This window comes from Aedes aegypti, chromosome 2 (genome assembly GCF_002204515.2).
Source record: "Aedes aegypti strain LVP_AGWG chromosome 2, AaegL5.0 Primary Assembly, whole genome shotgun sequence".
Lineage (NCBI taxonomy): Eukaryota > Metazoa > Arthropoda > Insecta > Diptera > Culicidae > Aedes > Aedes aegypti.
The window spans coordinates 46,987,332-47,007,716 of NC_035108.1; the positions used below are offsets into that span (position 1 = coordinate 46,987,332).

The following is a 20,385-nucleotide window of genomic DNA, read 5'->3' on the forward strand; positions in this document are numbered from 1 at the left end:
ATTACCATGATTTAAAAAAAAATCTCCTGTTCTGGAGTTCTATCAGGAATTCACATATATCATATACTATTATTTGAAAGTCTGTCAAGGGTTCTTTAAGAACCGTTTTCCCAATTTTGCGAATATCTTACGATGAGTTCTGTGAGAGTTCTTCGTAAGATTCCGTCTGAATTTCATCCGAGATTTAAATAAGGTACCCCGGGGCAAGTGAGAATCCGGGGTAAGTGGGGCGTTTCGTCATAGTTCACTTAGGAAAAGTTTTTCATGGGGGTATTCTTCTAGAAAGTCGAAGATACAATGACAAGGAATGTGTTTAGTACTAAACATATTGTTATTTTTATAACCATGTGGTTCATGTAACAGTTGTCAGTTCAGCGCCATTTTCAACTTGCATAATAGATTGTGACACGTTTTACGTCTTGCATTGACTCATAAAAATAATTGTGTTATAAATCGAATTTCCATCTGTAAGCTACAATTTTAAGTATGATTACAAGCTGCTAACGGTAAACCAGTATTTTGTTTTGATTTCATATGAAATTTTCGATGGACTATCTTACCCCAAAATATGTTTGTACTCGGGGTAAGTGGGACCTATTAAAACAAAAACCAGAATCAAAACTTTTCGTATACGTTTCATACATTTTCCTAGAGAGTAGCACTAAAACATTCAAACAAATGATTTTCAACAAAAAAAGATCAATCTCAAATTACATAATTGCATAAGAGGGAGCAGAGAAGTGTAATTATTCTTATTTTTTTTTATTTTTTTTTATTTTTGAAATACGATTTCAAAATTGAACAAACACAAAGATGAAATTTGAAATGCATCACGAGAACGATTACTTTTCTATTTTATTTGAACTTTATTTGTTATTTCTACCAAATTCAGTAGTGAGGGAAAACAATTCCACTCCATTAAGTGGTTTTCTGACATGCATATAAATAATAACAAAACAAATTTATAATTTCGACAATTATTGATTGTTTATGAGCTACATTTTAATTAACAGCTTCTAAATGATATATTTTGAACATGTTTAATTCCTCTTTAAGCTTTTATTGAGGAATTTTCAGAAAATATTAAATGTGAGGTGACATACTATTAATTGAAGGTTTTCTTCCTAAAACGTTACGTATTTTATGGTTGATCCCTTATGTACTTAAAATAAAAAATCTATGATTTCTCAATCCTATTATTGTAATGGTTGACTTACTGATGTGGATTGACGTATGAAACTGGATGTGTCCCACTTGCCCCGTTTAGCGAGGTAACTGCGTCCAATGGCTCATGCTAAAACTTTCTTCCAAGGTTTTCACAATTTCGAAATTATTCGATCAGTGTCATGCACACACCAGCAAATATGTTGCCAAAATGTGATTGTGTTGTTGGATTTGGAAAATATTGACATTTGAAAATTTTATTGAACAATTTGTTTGAACTATCGTTTTTTTCGTTCCCACTTGCCCCGCGGTACCTTAATATAAAAAATGGCTCGAAGTCCGGACCTTTTTTAAAATTAAGTGAAAACTTTTTCCAAAACTAACTGCAAAATCCTTGTAGTTTTGCTGGTAACATTGTACATAATTGTGTAAAATACTTCCTAAGATTCTTTGAGAATCCTAAGTCATTCAATTATGTCTAAGAATGTGTAATAGTTTTGCCCATGATTTTGTATGTGATCAATATACCAAATAAATTTGATACCTCTGTCAAAAAAATCTATTTAAATTGTTTCAAGGATTCTGTTGAATTGTAGCAGAAAAAAATATTACAGAAAACAATATTTTTGAGGAAATTGAGACACTCCCATTAATTACAAAAAATATGTAACATTGAAACGCCTGAGGTAATATTTCATTTCATGACAAATCACTAAGCTTTCTTTTCGCAACTCGACCTTTCGCTTCACGCACAATACCGATTCTTGCTATTTATAACTTTTCTGACCTTAAATCTGCAAGCTCCAATAGATGAATGGCAGCATCTCTAAATAGCGTCCATTCGTCTCTCGTTTGCACATTTGGCAACTCTCAACCGGTGACCGAATCGAATCCGTTCGAATTGATTGGGAGGTTAACAGTGTGCTGAATGGAATGACCACCAATAAAATTTACCCGCCACTACCCCAAACCGGACGATTATGTCATTCTCCTGAAGAGCATATATCAACATCGGAGCCCCCCTGGGCCCAAAACGGCCATTCCGTCTAATCTTTACTGCAGAGATTATGCAAATAAACGGCGGCCCTGTTGGTCAGAGTGCGAACGCAGGAAAAGCTCCAAACTAGGTGCCTGCTTATTAGGACTGTTGTAACAAACGACGGTCTTAAATACTGAGCTTTTAAACGCCATCGCGTGAATCGAACTGGGAGCCTGAATATGGGACCTTCAGTGAAAGTCTAGTCGTAATATATGGCATTGGGTTCAGCATTGCGATGGATTTTAAAACTAAAAAGCTCCAAACAAGATTGTTCGTAGTAGGTTTACTGATGCCGTATTCAATGTTTAATAACTGATAAGAATTGAAGAACTTTACACTTGACCCTAGGCAATTCAGATATTTCATGCAGACCTACAGCGAAGAATGTTCGTAAAAAACTCGAGAATCGCCAAATATTTTGCTCCTAATAATAACCATTAGCGATGAATCACCTGTTTTTGAATATTCATAAGAAATCATCAAAACGTCAAAATCAAAGCCAGGGCACCGACTTCACCGATCAAGTTTCCAGAATGCGTGTTGAAGTGAAATCGTTCTTGACTTAAACTCTTCCATTTCGGGATGCGCCCTTCATTCACGCTATCTCACATCAATCGGTTGTCCCTCGAGGGCCCTATAATTATGCAACAGCTTTATGACCCCATTTCGGAATGGCCCCCGGGCTTCGGATGAATGGAGAATCAATTACCAACATGGGATTTTAACGCGATTTGCTTGTTTTTAACAGATTTGGGTGTTTTTTGTTTCTTTGCTATGGAATATGATGGTTTCAACGATCTCGTTGAATCGATCATGAAAACCTGAGTAAATTTTGCTAGAGTCGTAAAATTTTATGGGACCATGTTTAACATGAATGTTTCGTATCTTTGAACGTCTTTTTCTTCAGCTTTAATCAGCATTTGTAAGTCAATGTCAGTCATGGATCTTAATCATTCCAACTACAATGGAAGTTTTTCAGGTACTTTTAAAAAATCCACAGAATCAACTGCATTTTGTTGTAGAAGTTCCAAATATTCTCTAACAGATATTTAATAGTATGCTGCATTAATAAGCTCTTGCCTTTAACAAAATATGAACAAATGAAGAGTCCATTGAAGTAATTTTATGTCTATCGAAAAACCATACAAGCTATGGATATCATAACAAAAATCGATACCGGTTTTTATGCAAAACGCAAAGAAGCATTCCAAATCTAAATTAGCACAAAAAAACCAAAACTCTCTACAAATTGATGTCTGTTTTGGTACTGTGGCTAATTTCTGCCTGCTACTTATAAAAAATCTCAATGGCTTAATTTTCCAAGTAGCATTGAAAAAATCGTTTATCTCATCTTAAATCATTGCTGATGATGAGTCTCCTGCAGAATCTGCTTTCTTTCCGAAGAAGAAAAAACACAACGTTCCAGCGCACTTTTTCCTTAGCAATTGATGAAGATCGAAAAAAGCTCCACAATTGATCACTTCTTTCCGCTCCAACCTCGCTCGCGCCTCTCACGCTTCCAGTCGTCCAAAATTACTATAATCCATGTCAGCATTAGCCACAGTTCAACTGCGGGGAAAAAATTCGATGCTATCTTTAGTGCCTGCGTTGCTCCGCCGACTGTCTGATTGATGCTACAACTGTTAAACTTATCTTTACACCATCATCAACTAAATCAACGACACGATTCGACGTCGTTTTTCGTGGCCGGCGGAGGAAGCGCAGGGAAAAAAGCTTCAATTGTTGGTTCGATACGAATCGGATTCGAAACCGTCTGCCTGTGGCGGAGAGTGAGTGCCACCACGTGGTTCATCCGATATGTACTTACAACGCAGGTGGAGTAGACTCACTTGTAAGGGTATGCGTGATTTCGAATGGTTCCGTTGAGTAACGTTCGGGATTCCACGGAATTCAATGAGACGGAATTTATGTTTTCCAAAGTAAAAAACATAGGGTATACCGTTTTGTCTCATATTCCGAACACTTAAGGCCAACTGTGAATTCAAATGCACCTGGTGGGCATACATTAGTTGATATTTCTGAAAATTTTAGTTTCTTCGCAATGTCTTACTGTAAGCTGTTTGGTGTACTGATAAAAATATTTATTTAATCTGGTTTGATATTGTTTTTTACGTAAAAGTATGGAACAACATTTTGATTCAAATGCCGAACACTGTGTTCATTCTGTCTCATATTCCGAACACCTTGATTCAAATTCCGAACAGCACGAATAAATCGTATTCAATTTAATGATTTTGCACATAAATTTATCTGAGCTAGTTTTACTGGTCTTGAACTAGAGAATCATCACTACTCCCGAGGTATAGAATAGACTGGAAGATAATTAAATTGAATTGTAATTGACTGCTTTTCCTGGTAATTTAATGATATATTTCATCGAATCATTTCAACCTCATCGCCATACAAAAACCGAGTGTTCAGAATATGAGTCTGTTCGGAATTTGAGACAAAACGGTAATAATTCCGAATACCAGTAAATCATGTGTTGTTGTAGAGCATGCCAACTATTTGTTAGCTGAAAGAAAAATAAGCTCCATAAATTATTTCAAGCGCTTTATACTCACATTGTGCCTTGTGAGCGGTTCCATAGAAAATGACGATTTTTTCCCAAATTTCATTGTTATATATTTTGATTTGGATGAAATTTTGCACATGCTTTCTTTACGCCCAAAACTGCCTTTTTGCATCATCGGTTCGCCATTTTGACTCTAGCCTTACTTTTGAGAAGGGCCTAAGAAAAAATTCCTTAATAATTTTCAAAAAATTATAACTTAGAAACGGTTTGTCCGATCAGTTTAGTGTTTTCCGCAAAGTTTTAGGTTATTGTTGCGACTATTCGGAAAAAATATACACTGTAAAAAAAAGTTGTAATATTTTATATTTCGAAAATAAAGCTTAAAAATCAATTTTATCAAAAATCGTATTTATGATTTTTTTTTATTTTTTTATATGTTGAAGTAGACAAAAAATTAAGTTTTTTGTACAGTGGGTCAGTATGGAGAAATCATAGACAAAAAAGTTATGATTTTTTTTTAAAGTGAATATTTGAAAATGGTCATAGTAAAGTTTTTAAATGTTTTTCAACTCGATTTTATGAAAGTACGCAAAATTTACAACAAAAAGGGTATACTGGAAAATCAGGCTAACTTTTACCGTTTTATAGATACAGCGGTTTTAATACAAAATTATGATATAATTTTCAATTTTCGGTCATTTTCGAATATTTTTCGAGGCTCTTAAGTCTAGAAATTTGTTTATTGCCTGAAAGAGCAGATAATTTTTGACTAAAATATTTGAAAAAATATTGATTTGGTAATTTTTCATGGTATGAGGCGAAATAAAAAATGTGCCCTGTAAAAATGATTTGTTTATTTTTTTAACGAAACACAACTTTAACATTCAACATTGTGATATTTTTATATGTAATTATCAAGAAAATATGGAACAAAATGTTAAAAGTTAAAAAATAACTAAATAACGAATATAAAGCAATCAATACGTGAAATACATTTATATCGATTTGAGATAATGAAATATTTCCATTCGAAAACAAAAGCTTTATGAGTAGAGGAGGAACGTGCCCAGTTGTCTAACACAAATATATCTGATGTTTTCTTAAAGTACAGCACGTTGGTATATTTTTGTGGTTGGACAGAAACGTACCTAATAGTTGATTCAAATACCCATGTTGGTATAAAAAAGGGCTGAGTCAGCAAATACACAAGCAAGTGAAAATCAAGTGAAAAGTAAATTGTAAAAAGTAAAAAGTAAAGTAAAAATTGCATTGACACAACTTCCTTAGAAAAAAAAAAATATTAGAAGAAATGGATGAAAAATTTGTTGATGAAATTATTTTTGAACAGTGGGTCACAAGTGATAGATGCGATATAGAGACGTTCACAAAACAGAAGGAGGAGTTTGTTTCCTCTTTCATTCGAAAGTTAGAAAAATTGATGCCACATGATTTAATTATTAAATGAGCAGTCTACATTATTGAAAAATAAAAAAAATTAACTTGCAGGAAAAAGAATTTGTAGCTATGTGTGATTTTTCAGAAAATTACACTTTTGTACTTCAGGATGAAGTTCAATGTCATCACTGCAATGCGCAGCAAGCAACTATTCACCAATTTGCGATTTATTTTAAGGAAAATGGCATGCTCGATCATATAAGCTTTGTAGTAATTTCCGAAGATTTGCTGCATGATTCTATTTCCGTTAACTTATTTATCTCAAAAATGATTAATTTCATACGCTAAGAAAAGCACTTTAATTTGAACAAAATTTATTTCTTGTCCGATGGAGCTGCATACAATATAGAAATAGAAAGAACTTTTCTAGTCTTTGCCAATTTAAGAAAAACTATGGTATAGTTGTTAAATGGCATTTTTTCGCAACATCGCATGGCAAAGGGCCCTGCAATGCATTAGGGGGAACAATAAAACGCATGGCTCTAAGGGCTAGTCTAGCTAAAGAACGTGAACATCCCATTAAAAATGCCAAGGAATATTGGGCTCAAAAGCGAAATTTTCTTTTCTTATGCAACTACAACAGAGTATGAACATATCAAGGAGCAGCTTAATGAACAATATTCGAAAGCAATAACTATTCAAGGAACACAAAAATACCATTCATTTATTCCAGTTTCCGTAGATAAAATAGAAGTTAGGCAATTTTCAAACTGTAATGCTAATAAAAAAATTGTAAGCATTATGAAAAAGTAAGAAATATGTATCAAAATAGGACGCTCCATCTTGTATAAGAACATGAAATAAAATGCTTTCAGAAAAAAAATATTCTTTATTTTATCAACTCGAAAAACATCCGAAAACAACCAAAAGTTGTGAATTTTCAGTAAATTTAATTTTAAAATCGCTGTATCTAGGAAACGGTAGCAATTAGCAAAATTTTCTCATATACCTTTTTTGTTGCAAATTTTGAGTACTTTCATAAAATCGGGTCGAAAAGCATTCAAAAATTTTATTTAGACCATATTGAAAAATCAACCTTTTTTAAAAAAATCATAACTTTTTTGTCCATGATTTCTCCATCTTGACTCACTGTGCAAAAGACTCCATTTTTTGTCTACTTTAAAATAAAGAAAAAAAAAAGATATGTGAGAAAATGGATTTTATAGCTTTATTTTCGAAATAAAAAAAATACAACATTTTTTTTACAACAATAACCTAAAACTTAACCTAACGCTTGGGTAAAATTGGCAAACCGATGATGCATATAGGCATTTTTGGGTATAAAGAAAGCATATGCCAAATTTCAGCCAAATAAAAAAAAATACAAAAGTAAACTGGCATTCGAATTCAAATGGAACCGCTCTTGTACCTTAATGGCTTGAGCGTAGCGTCACGCCATTGCTGGGTGTATTGTAGAGCTCAATATTTTTCAGTCTTTTGTAGTTGCCCCGAACGTTTAGGGTCACCAGGTCCTCTTCCACTGCGTACAGCCAGCGTATTCGTGGTTTTCCACGAGGTTGCCTACCTCTACCATCCCTACTGAATATTATTTTCGTTATTCTTTCTTCCGTCATTCGCACTAAGCCCACTGAAATCTGCCGTATTTCAAGTACTTTATTTACAGGGGTCTGTAAATCACTCCATAACTTTTGAGTGCCCATTGATAATGAACAGGTATGCCTTGAGAACCCTATCGATGTCTTATCGAAGACTTATCAAACCCTTTGGAAGCTTCGAAATCACTTTGAATCGATTTTGAAGTTTCAAGCCATATTAAGAAGCCCTCGTAAGCTCTTTGGATAAGCCCTGAAAAGTGCTTGATAACCTTTGATAACTTGGTAACTCTTTGGAAACTTCTAAAATGGAATTCTTTTAATTCGACACATCCATCAACTCCTCATTTGTTTCTCGATACTCATCGTAGTCTCCATCCTTCACTCAGTGAAGAGTGGACGGCCAGGCGTTAACTTCATGCTTCGGGAACAGCCCGTCAATGACCTTCATTCTCTCCGGGCGCCCTTCCGGTAGCATGGGTGGTTCTTTTAGCTTTACCATGGCTACTCTGTACGCGTTGCCCCACAGATTTGCGTTTATTTTGTCGCAAAGTTCTTGGAGACATGCTGGTTTAGCATTTAAATGTGGATGTTGCCGCTCTGTGGACGCGCCTACGTTCCTCGCTTTCAACGTTGTTACAAGCCCGCAGCATCCTTCTTCTGGCTCGGATGCAGCCTTCACGTAGATAAGCAATGGTCAAGTTCCACCAGTGGACTGTACGGCGACCATTAGCTGGTTTTCTAACTCTCGGCATGGTTGTATAGCACACACCAGTTAGTGCTGCCTTTAACTCGTCTGCACTGAGGTTCAAAGTGATGTGCTTAATTTCTAAGCACTTCGATGAACACGTCCTTCCTGAAGTCCAACGTTTTCTACCTTCGTACGTCTGTCTGTCTTACGCAATATACTGGCTGGAATCTGCTGATTCCTGATGCTGATGATAGACTCTCTGCCTTCACGACGATATGTGCTAATGTACCTTCGTTGGCAAAATGAACATCTAGCTTTGCTAACGCTTCTAACAGACTGCATCTCACTGGCCTACGATCGATCTTCCACCTTCGGTAGTGTTGGTACTCTCGACTACACACTTTACTGCTTCTCTTACTGCAGATTGATTTGCTCCTGCTCCCGCTCGTGCTGATGATGCGCTTTTTGGGTTTGAAGCATTAGTGATCTTGTCAACCCGCTTCTGGCCAACGGATTTGCCGCGCATTTTCTATGTTGTTTGATAGTATAAATAACACCCCAGACACCCCCCCCCCCCTTTAAGCCGTTATAGTCAACCGCCGTATGTAGTTGCCTTTCATGATCCCTTGTGTATCTATGCAAACAGGAAGGCCATGCATAGTTTGACACGATCTTTTATGAGGATCGTGTTCAGAGTCGATAAGGCGCAGGTCGGGAAGGGTCATCCGAGCCTAGTACTCATCAGTTAAGATGGACGGGTTCCGAAAGGAATCCAGAGGCCTACCAAAGTTTTAACGTGACGGAGGCTCATGGCACGAACTCGCCGATTCAAGTTAGTTCTGCCGGCTGCTTGGACACGTCAGAAGTTAATCATCAATACTAGCTTACTTTTCCCAAGCAGCCTAGATAGCCGCGTAGTGTCAATATGGGCAACGTGACCAGCCCAACGCAGCTTGCCGTGTTTTATGCGCTTGACAATATCCACCTCTTTATACACTTGGTACAACTCATGATGCCATTTGCTTGTTTACCGCCGAGTATTGTTCGCAGCACTTTACGTTAGAACACCCCGAAAGCTCTCCGGTCGATTTCCGTCAAAGTCCATGATTCATGGCCATATTAGACAACCGGAAGGATCAGTGTCTTGTATAACGCGAGTTTTGTTTCCGTTTGCAGGCTACGGGACTTCAGCTGGTTACGGAACCCGTAGAAAACCCGACTCGCAGCTGCAATACGTCTTTTCACCTCACGGGTAACATCATTATCGCAAGTCACTAGTGTTCCAAGATACACAAATTCTTCCACCACTTCAAACTTTTCACCACCTAGCACCATTTCGCTACCACTAACACGTCCGGACCCACGTTGACCACCAGCTATCATGTACTTCGTTTTTGTGGTGTTGATCGTGAGCCCGATCCTCGCTGTCTCCTTCTTGAAAGGCACGAGTGCCTCTTCCACTACCCGACGATCAATCCCGATGATGTTGATATCGTCCGCAAAGCCAAGGAGCATATGAGAACGAGTGATAATGGTACCGCTTCTCTGCACACCTGCTCTCCTGATAGCACCTTCGAGCGCTATGTTAAACAGCAAATTTGAAAGAGCGTCAACCTGTTTCAATCCATCTAAGGTAACGAACGATGGCGAAATCTCGTGCACCACCCACACACTTGATTCCGATCCATCAAGCGTTGCACGAATCAGTCTAATCAGTTTCGCTGGAAAGCCATGTTCGGACATAATTTCCCACAACTCGTTTCTCTTCACTGAATCGTGTGCTGCTTTGAAATCTACAAACAGATGATTAGTCTGCAAGTTTTACTCCCGGAATTCATCTAGGATTTGACGCAGGCTAAACATTTGATCCGTCGTTGATCGGCCCTCTCAAAAACCACCTTGGTATTCGCCGACAAAGGACTTCTCATACGGTCTGAATCTGTTGAACAGAATTCCAGGCATGATTTTGTACGCCGAATTAAGGAGTGTTATCCCTCGGTAATTGACGCACTCCAGTCGATGCCTTTTCTTGTACAAAGGGCGAATGAGACCTTCCAACCAACTAGTGGGCATTTGTTCTTCCTCCCATATCCTTGAAATGATACGGTGAAGGAGTTCGTGCAGCTGCTCACCTCGCGTTTTTTAGAAGTTCGGCCGGGAGCTCGTCCTTCCCAGCAGCCTTGTTGTTCTTCAGCCCATTGATAGCTTTCTTTACCTCATCTTGCGTTGGAGGTTCCACAGTCTGTCCATTAGACTGGCCCTAAAACAAAAAAGGTGTAAAACTCAACGGGGCACCCCCTAGATATGTGCCTTAGAGTAAGAAAAAAGGTCTCTCAAAATTTCAACTAATTTGGTTGAGCCACTAGCTGGCGCATTCAATTTGAAGATTGTATGGGATATTTAACGCGATCAAAAATTTTCGTGAACCAAAGTAGATGATGTACTGTTTCCCATATGTTTGAGCTGGAAATCCTATATTAAATTCAATTCAAATGTGCCAGCTCATGGAACGACCAAATGAGCTGAAATTTTCAAGATGTCTTCCACTAACCCTAAGGAATAATTCCAGGGGGTGCCCCGTGGAATTATACAACTTTATTTTTCTCCCATACTGAGCTGGGCCAGTCTACTGTCCATCGGCATCGATTTGAATTCTGCTACCAGATCCACTTCCGTTATCTCCGTTCAACAATGACTCGAAGTACTCTTTCCTGGCGGCCACCATTGTTTTATCTGTCAGCAAGTTTCCTTCGCGGTCGTTGCACATGGCGGGAGGCGGCGATGTTTTTCTCCGCACGAATTCGTAGAACCGTCGCATGTCGTTCTGTTTCATAGCTTCCTACGCCTGAGCATTTACTGTCTCTTCGTGCTCCTTTTTCTTTCTGCGATGGATCCATTTTTCGGCTGTTCTCGCTTCCTTGTACCGCTCTCTGCTCTGACGGGTACCAGACACCAGCATCCGGCTTCTAGCCAAGTTCTTCTCGTTCGTCATCCCCTGGCACTCCTCGTCGAACCAACCGTTCCTTGGTCTTCGTTGAGCAATACCTAGTGCTTCTCGCGCTACTGTGCTCACCGCTCCGTGGACATACAGATCGCTGAGGTTGACGCTTTCGTTGATTTTGCAAATCCGCTCGTCGAGCTTTTGATGGTAGTCCGCTGCTACACCATCTGCGGACAGGCATTGGATATTGAAATGCAACAATTGTCGATTTTTTGAACTCGAAACGGTTGATAATCGCGCTCGAATTTTGCTTACAACGAGATAGTGGTCTGAGTCGATATTAGGACCTCTGGAAGTCTACCATCGATGACATCGGAAAAATGTTGGCCGCCTCCCAGAACTTGGCGATTTGGTTGCAAAGTTCACCATCTGGGTGTTGCTAGGTGTGCTTGCGGATATCCTTGCGTGCAAAGTAAATGCTACTGATGACTGGCAGCAAAGTGCACTAAACGTTGTCGTTGGTTACGGAGTGAAGGCTCTCTTTACCAATGATAGGGCGGAAGAAGTCCTCTTTTCCGACTTGCGCATTAGCGTCGCTGATGACAGTTTTCACGTCGTGTTTTGGGCATTCTCCATAGGTCTTGTCGAGACATTCGTTAAACGCGTGCTTTACGTCATCGGGATTGTCGTTAGTCGGTGCATAGACGTTGATCAGGCAGTAGTTGAAGAACTTGCCCGAATTCTCAATACGCAGATCCGCTCGTTGATCAGCCTCCTCCTAATATCTCGCTTCATCTGCTTCCCGATCACTATGAAACCGACTCCGTGTTCAGCTTTATGGCCACCGCTGTGCTAGATGTTGTATTTGAATGCGGTGTTAGCGACGGGGTCTACCGCTCTGAATTCATGTTCTCCAGATCGTAGCCAACGCACTTCCTGAATAGCAGCCACGCACACGCCAACTTTTTGCAATTCACGAGCCAAAAGGCTCACTCGTCCAGGTTCATTTAAGGTCCTGACGTTCCAGGTACCGAATGGGGGGTCCAAATGAAACCTAACCGAAAACGGAGCCTGTGGAGTATCAGGGCTCCACAGTATTGTGCCCTTCCGGAGCAATGGTGCAGACGACCTGGTGTTTCTGCAAGATAATCGGCTGCCTTTCTTCAGTCTCAATCCTCAGGTTAAATAAGGGTGGGATTATAAAAATGTTGTAATTCAGTTTAAATTTTCACCTTTATAGTTTCGCATTATGCACAGTTCAAACGAAACGTGTAAATTTCTGAGACATATAATGCACATAATTGGAGCGTGGAATATCATGGATATTTACATGATATATCATGTGAACTTCAGTTATATGTCATGTAATCCAGCAGGATCCTGCGTGATTACGTGACATATAACTCATATTTACATGATTTCAAATTTAAATTTACATGACGTCATGTTTACATCGCATAAATGAAGTTTACATGAGGTGTAATCTTCATTATTTTTAACTGTGTGCGTTCTGCACATTGTATATTGTGCTTTTCGTCTTTAGAGACTTTTAAGAGATACCGATCTGTTTTTTTCGCAGCTTTTACGTGCTGAAATTGTAAGAAGCTTAATCCTACCTACACAGTTCGAACGAAACGTGTAAATTTCTGAGACATATAATGCACATAATTGGAGCGTGGAATATCATGGATATTTACATGATATGTCATGTAAACTTCAATTATATACGGGTAAAATGCGACACTCTACAACAAGAGAAAGAGTCATGATTTCGGGAGGAAAGTGTGTTTTCATGTTATGAAAATACGCCATGACTAAAAGTCTTGAAATCATGAAGCACTTTACCGTAACGCCGGCTGTACGTTTTTAATTTTTAGCGAAGAAAAATGGCAATTAAAGTTAAATTAAATTAAATCATGAAACATGTATGCTGGAACCATGAATAAAATTCTTGGAAACATAAGCACTATTCATGGATTTAGTCATCTGTCATTTATGATTCCTATTTTTGATATCGGTCATTAAACCATGAAGCAGGATCTGATATCATGAACACAGGTCATGAAAACATAAGCACTTTTCATGTATTCAGATGCCTGTCATTTATAATTCCAATTTTGGTGCTGAAAAGTGGCAAGTTGAGTCATGAAATCATGAAGCAGGATCTCTGAATCATGAACTCAAATCATGAAAACGAATAATTATATGTCAATTTAGAACCCAGTTCATATTTGCCTTTGGAAAACAAATAAAATAAAGATTAAAATTGTTACTGCTTTTGTGCCGATAGTTTCGTAATAAACTCCACAAATGTCAACCTAACGAGTGCGACATCTTTAGCAAGAACGCAAACATTCGGTGGTTAGGTTTGTACCCAAAATATTGTTTCGAGCATCAATTGAATTGGTAAATGCTCCCTGGGCTGCTGGAGTGCATGAGTCATGGAACACTTCTTAACAACTCTGCGGATGCGGAAAGTGGAACTGGGTCATCCGGCTGACGAAGGCCTTTTGTGACCTGCTCTGTTATAGGACGTGGGGTATGCAGCACTTCCGAATAGTTAAATTCGCCAACGAACTTGTCAAGCAAAATCCTCGCTCAAAGTCAAACATTGCCCGGTTCTGCAAAGTCAGGATTAAGTAAGTACATTGACTGTGTCGTTAAACAATGTGGGAACTCACGAGAATTTCACCAAGAATATCATCGATATGATTACAAGGTTCCGAAGAGTTTAAACTGTTTCAAAACAAAACTTTTTTTTTATAATTTCACTAGAAAAGATCACCGATCGCCATGAGACACGTTGATTAAGGTGAAGAAAGTAACAGTTAGATTTGTGTAACGCCCTGAGCATACGAATTCTTGCACAATAGTCACAATTTCATGACTTTTAGTCATGATATCATGAAAAATAAAATTTTATGAAATCATGACTTTTTGTTCATGAATCCGTCAACGGATTTTTTTCCGTGTATGTCATGTAATTCAGCAGGATCCTGTGTGATTACATGAAAATAACATATTTTTACATGATTTCAGACTTAAATTTACATGACGTCATGTTTACATCCTTTAAATGAAGTTTACATGACGTGTAATCTTCATTATTTTTAACTGTGTAGTTTGGGTAGTGGCTACGGTTAGGACCCAGTTTTTGCTACTTTCAGTGAACATGAAATGACGAACTCGCGTGTCATGCCTCTTGCATACGTGCTCGTAGGTAAAGCAATCCTTGCTACACTCATTTCTGAGTTAACAATCAGAAATGTAAGTGCTCACTATTGTTGTTTCTGTTGGTGACCTCAATAGGAAACACGTCTATAAGGCAATCCATGAGACAGCTGCGATCAGCTGGTTTTTTTTGTTTACCATGTGCTTTTGACGTTTCGCGATCGGAGTGACTTTCGATTACAAAGGAAAATGTAAAGCTCCGATAACACTCGCATGATTTGTTTACTCTTTCGTTTCGGTTGCATTTACACTTTTAGTTGTCAGTCCTATCGCGGAAAGTCCTCATGGATAGCCTTATTGTTCGGTGTATTCATCACATGATGAACCATCCCCAACGGATGATTTCAAACGAGTTGTCGTACATTGTATAACAAAAAGGCCTTCTGCTGATGCTAATACTCATCACATCATCTGGAGCAGCTCAGATATCAATTTGAGAAGCTCTAGTCTGATCGAATACTTAAGTAGTACAGATCTTGGATTACTTATTATGGCCAATCGCCCAACCTTCATGGTATCTGCTAGAGGAGAAGTGTTAGACATAATGCTCTGCTTTAACAGAATCAGTCACAAATTAACGAATTGGTATGTTTCAGATCACGCATGTGCTAGAATAAGGGCGTAAGTCGCATGATCGATTTATCTTCATCGATACACTCTTCTGTATATAAGTGTGATAAGATGCAAGTTTGTTGGCTCTCCAAGGGGCTAAGGCACTTTGAAAGCGGTACTAGGTCGCTTGTTCAGAACTACTTGCAAAATACAGTTTTTTTTGCAGAAATTCAATAGAACCTACTGTTGAACGCCCGCCACATCCTAGGCAGATTCAGCTTCAGCTTCTGGTCTGATATGACAGTAGCTTGGCCACCTTCCAGAGTCATACGGATGTAAGAATTCTAATCTCACACCTGTGTAGGATGATATTGGTGCGGTTAGTAGTCTGCACCGATTGAGTGCCAGGATTTGGTATAAGTACAGCACGGCTACCAGATGGAGGGACTATTATGCGTAATGGACAAAATAGAATAAAAGTTTTCATGTAAGTACCTACTATCCGTATCCTGGTATCACTAATCTTAACGCAACCTATAAAATGCTTTCTCAAATCATTTCAGCCATCTGTTGTCGCTAGCAAACAGATTGGTGGGAAGTTCTTGAATCGGTTTCATAGACGAGTGATCGACAACAGACTAAATCTTTACGTTGCACCAGATCCTTTAAACATCAGAATTGTACTGGACGGTGAAGAACTGTAGTCCTGGATACTGCCAGTAGACCGTCTTGGCGCAAATCTCTCAATTCACATTGAGACAATGCGGCTTCGTCAGCATATGAGTGTACAGTTTTCAGGCCCACGGCTTTTATTTTCTTTTTTTTTCTTTTCGTCACAATTGGGAACCTACTACACTTTGTAAGTATGCATTCTCTCTCGATCCTTGACTCTCTGAAAGAATTAATTGGACTGATTCAACTTTTTGGCCACATCTCTAGGCGAAGCTCAAATGCTTTCACGACTTGCTTGTGATTCTTATCACAAATAGAACATCAATTCTGACCGCTTAGCTCCTTCCGTTCAAAATTCAGCGTTCATAGTAGGTGAAATCACACGACTCACCGTTGACTGCACGATTCCTTGTTGTTTTCCCATGTCCGGATGAGTGAGTTGAGGATTTTACAGGTACTTGTGCAAACTCAATTCACAACGTTGCTTTTCGGATGACGCCATTTTTCTAAATTTTCGTAGAACTAGTGATAAAAATACAGAGTAAACAATACACAAAAATGCTTTCACTCAAATTTTTAAGAAAAAAAATCCCGATTGGTAATTTTCTACAGCCTTTTTGGCGTGATGCAATTTGATGAGGGATACCCTTTAGAACTCTTCTTGACAGATGCTTGGTGCATCAAAAAAGCGCTTTTACTTACTGAAAAACGTTCTAGAAGATACTGTAACACTTGGAAGCATAATTAGGGTGCTATTCATTTTTGAAAGTGCTAAAATGACGAAATCTCCAACTTTTCAGTACTAGAGATTCGACCTAAGAAAAATGCATATCGCATACCCTTACTCATTTGGATGAACTCCTCAACTTCTTACTCGCGAAAAACCAGCGCCGCCGTCTACTAACCAAAGCGACTATGACCCAAAGTGAATGGCGCCGCCGCCGTGAAAACAAAGCATGGTGAGAGTGAGTGGCGTCTGAGGCGGCGCGTGCTTCTGATCGACGCTCCCCTCGTCGAGTCGACTAATCTGGCGCGCCGCCGCTTATTCCACTATCGTACGCGCGCGAAGTCTGTCCGTTGGGAAGCTCCATCTCTTGTAGTGTACCTTCACCCGCTGGCAGCTTAGTGTCCCGAGTGCGATCGTTGTCTTTTCGTTGCGGATTCTTGTTGTGCGGCTTTGTGACGTGGTTCTTGGATATCGAGTGTGCTTTGTGAGAGCTGCCTTCAGAGTTGGCGAGAAATTCTCCGATTGGAGTGATCTACTTCTACTTGGTGGGTTGGGAAGTTCTTGGTTGGGAATTTCCAGGTGGGATTATAGGGAAGATTAAGAAGAATTCGTCAGGACGGTGTAGTTTCAAAATTCGATCGAGTCTGTGTCGGAATCAACAAGGAAACGACGCCCCGTTCCGCTCCAGTGATCTTATCAACGATTCCGTCTGTCAAGGTTGTGGACGTCCTTGAAGCGTGGACAGCCCCAAAAGCAATATCTCCAATCGCCGTCGTTTGATTCGGACCGGATTGAGACTCGACTGATGCCGGAAGGACGACGTGCGATTTTTTTCGTGTGGTGATTTTATGATTCTCGACTCTGTCCACGAATCAAGAAGAAAGAATAGTTCTGCCGTGGCTAGTAGTGACTAAGTGAAGCCTTGAAGAAGCAGAAGCAGAAGAATAGCACGACGAAAGGCGAAAGAAACGGATCACAGAAATTGAGAGTGTGTCTGGCTGCGAGAGTGTGGTGATAAAATTATAAATCGAAGACCGGTTATTAATAAGGTTTCGTTGGTTGGAGGTTGGCTTAAAGTTGAGCAGTGGAGGGTGGAAATCGCGGCGGCTTACAAGGATTTGGCTAGTACACTTGTGCAGTGGAGTGGAGTGGGCTGAATGACGATGCACTTGTCGATGGCTGCGCTTGCTGGTTTGGGTGGATCTCATTAATTAGGCCAAGGTCGAGTGGAATGTTGATGAGGAGACAGACGATACTAAGGATTAGATTACTTTTGGTCTATGAAGTGGACGAACAATTAAGAATTAGAAGGATGAATGTTGAATAAAGGTGAGTCATTAAAAATACTTGTTTTAGAATTATTGATATGTGGGAGAGATTAGATTAGATGACATATTTAAATTAAATTATAAATTATTTAACATTTTCAAAATTTTGTCTATCACAAGCACATAAAACCAACGTAACTTTAGAAATTCAAATTAGTTCAATTGATTTTTATAGATGAACCCAAAAAAAAAAAAAATTAAAAGTCGTCGAAGATCTAATTACAGTCACCCCACGCAGTTGATTCACCCACAATTTATGAATCAGCTGACTTTAAAAGACAAAATTATTATCAAACTTGTCTCAAAACATCACAGAATTATTTTTACTGATAAGAAACTATGTGTAAAAATAATTCTGTGATGTTTTGTGACAAGTTTGATAATAATTTTGTCTTTTGAAATCAGCTGATTCATAAATTGTGGGTGATTCAACTGCGTGGGGTCACTGTACTCCATAGAATTTATTTTGCATTTTAAGTACTAGCGGTCCGGCAAACCTAATTTTGCCATCAATTAGGTTGTTGGAAAATGGCATGTACTCTCTCATACAAACTGACAGAAAAGTCATATTTTTTTAAAGTAATCTTTCTTTTGTGAGTAAACGACACCAAATCTGTTTTGGCCTTCATTTGTTCAGGTCTTCATTTCGACACCGATGATTATTGCATCCCGTCTGTGATTATATTATCAAATTTTCCATGAACTATTATTACCACATTATCTGCAAACCTAATAAATTCGTTGTCTTTTTCTACTAGTTTAATGAAGAGATCATCAACAACAAGCGACCAGATCAAAGGTGATAATACACCTCTTTTAGGACTTTCTCCAGTTGTTTTTATTGTCAACCGATACTTCTCCATTATTCAATATTTTCATAATCCAAATTTTGATCCAACGATCGAATTGCCTTATCCCCATACAATTTTCAATAGATTTATAACACGCATTATTAAACGCATCTATTTCTTTCCTGTAAAGCGTGGATTCTATTTATGTAATCATTTCAAGAACTGTGACTTGAGATTTTGGGTTGAAAAGCAAATTGATATTTACTAAGAGGATTTGATTGTAAGTATTTTGTTTTTATGTATTCGTCTATTATCTTTTCCATAATTTTAAGCATTGTAGATGTTAGACTTGATGAACCAGTCTTTGGCTGAAAATCTCTCTAATAAAGAAAAAAAAAGTTAGACTTATTGGTTTAAACGATTTTGGTTTTGTTTTGTCTATTTTCCCTGCTTCAGGAATAAAGACGTACTTGAGTCCATATTTTTGGTACATTTGAGAGAATCAAGCAGTACTTGTCCACTCTCGAATTCACCGCCTACCCAACTTTAGATCAAGTAGAGATAGTATCCGGTCCTACGATAGTAGTTCTAAGCTGTTGCTAGTATTAGTATTTGTACTATTTGGGCATAGAGTTTTCTCCAACTTTATCATATTCTCTATCATCGCTCAATACTAAATTCATGGATCCTGGAAAATGAATTTACATCATTATTTCAGGTGCTTCTATTGTGTCAACAGTTAAACAACCTTTTTTTCAAATTAACCATTACCCATGAATGGTCTTTAGAAAGAACCTTCTGTAATGTTGCTACATCTAGTGTTTTTGTATGTTTTAACAGTAGAAAACGTGGTTTTTCTACGAGATTATCATATGTACACTCCCGTGCAAAAGTTTGGGGTTCACCCCCTCAAAAACATACAAAAGTGTTCAGTCCATATCTCTGGGATTACACGTCCAAATGAAACTCTCTAAGCCGCATTCGAAAGGCAAAGAGTTATTCTTACTTCGTATGTATTTTTCCAAAAAACATTTTTCGAATTTTTTATACTAAATTTTCACTTAAAGTTGTTACATTTTCCAAAAAACACACTGAAAAAATCATATCTCATTTCCTCAGCATTGGGTCGACCAAAATTTTAAATCAAAGTGTCATTAGAATCGTAATCTTATATTCTTTGAAGAGACCCCACGAAATTTTGGCGGAAAAATCTGGAAAGTATTCAAAATCAATGAAATAGTCAGTCGAGTCATCGTGCAAAAGTTTAGGTTCACCCCTCAGTATGATGCAAATCGTGCAAAAGTTTGGGTTCACCTGGGCCCATTTTTTTCAATATCTCTGCCATTTTTCAACCGATTTTAATAGTTTAAAGCTTTTTTGAGCGCAAATAATGGCGCGTACATGATTGGTCTGAGATTTCACAGATTTAAGTAAGTTCAGGTGAACCCAAACTTTTGCACGATGACTTGACTGACTGTTTCATTGATTTTGAATACTTTCCAGATTTTTCCGCCAAAATTTCGTGGGGTTCCTGCAAAGAATATAAGATTACGATTCTAATGACACTTTGATTTAAAATTTTGGTCGACCCAATGCTGAGAAAATTTGATATAACTTTTCAGTGTGTTTTTTGAAAAATGTCACAATTTTAAGCATAAATTTAGTATACAAATTTCAAAGAATGTTTTTGGGAAAATACATACGA

At 38.3% G+C, this 20,385-nt stretch overlaps 1 protein-coding gene across 2 annotated transcripts in view; it reads left to right on the plus strand.

Annotated features, from left to right (window-relative positions):
- The first annotated feature begins 16,905 nt into the window (after window positions 1-16,905).
- LOC5570536 overlaps window positions 16,906-20,385 on the plus strand; it is a 640,253-nt gene continuing 636,773 nt past the window's right edge. The window contains exon 1 of one of the 2 annotated variants that reach the window (XM_021840763.1): window positions 16,906-17,106. The gene's annotated coding sequence lies outside the window, so the exon portion shown is untranslated. The remainder of the gene's footprint in view (window positions 17,107-20,385) is intronic. The other variant, XM_021840764.1, reaches the window with a different exon arrangement.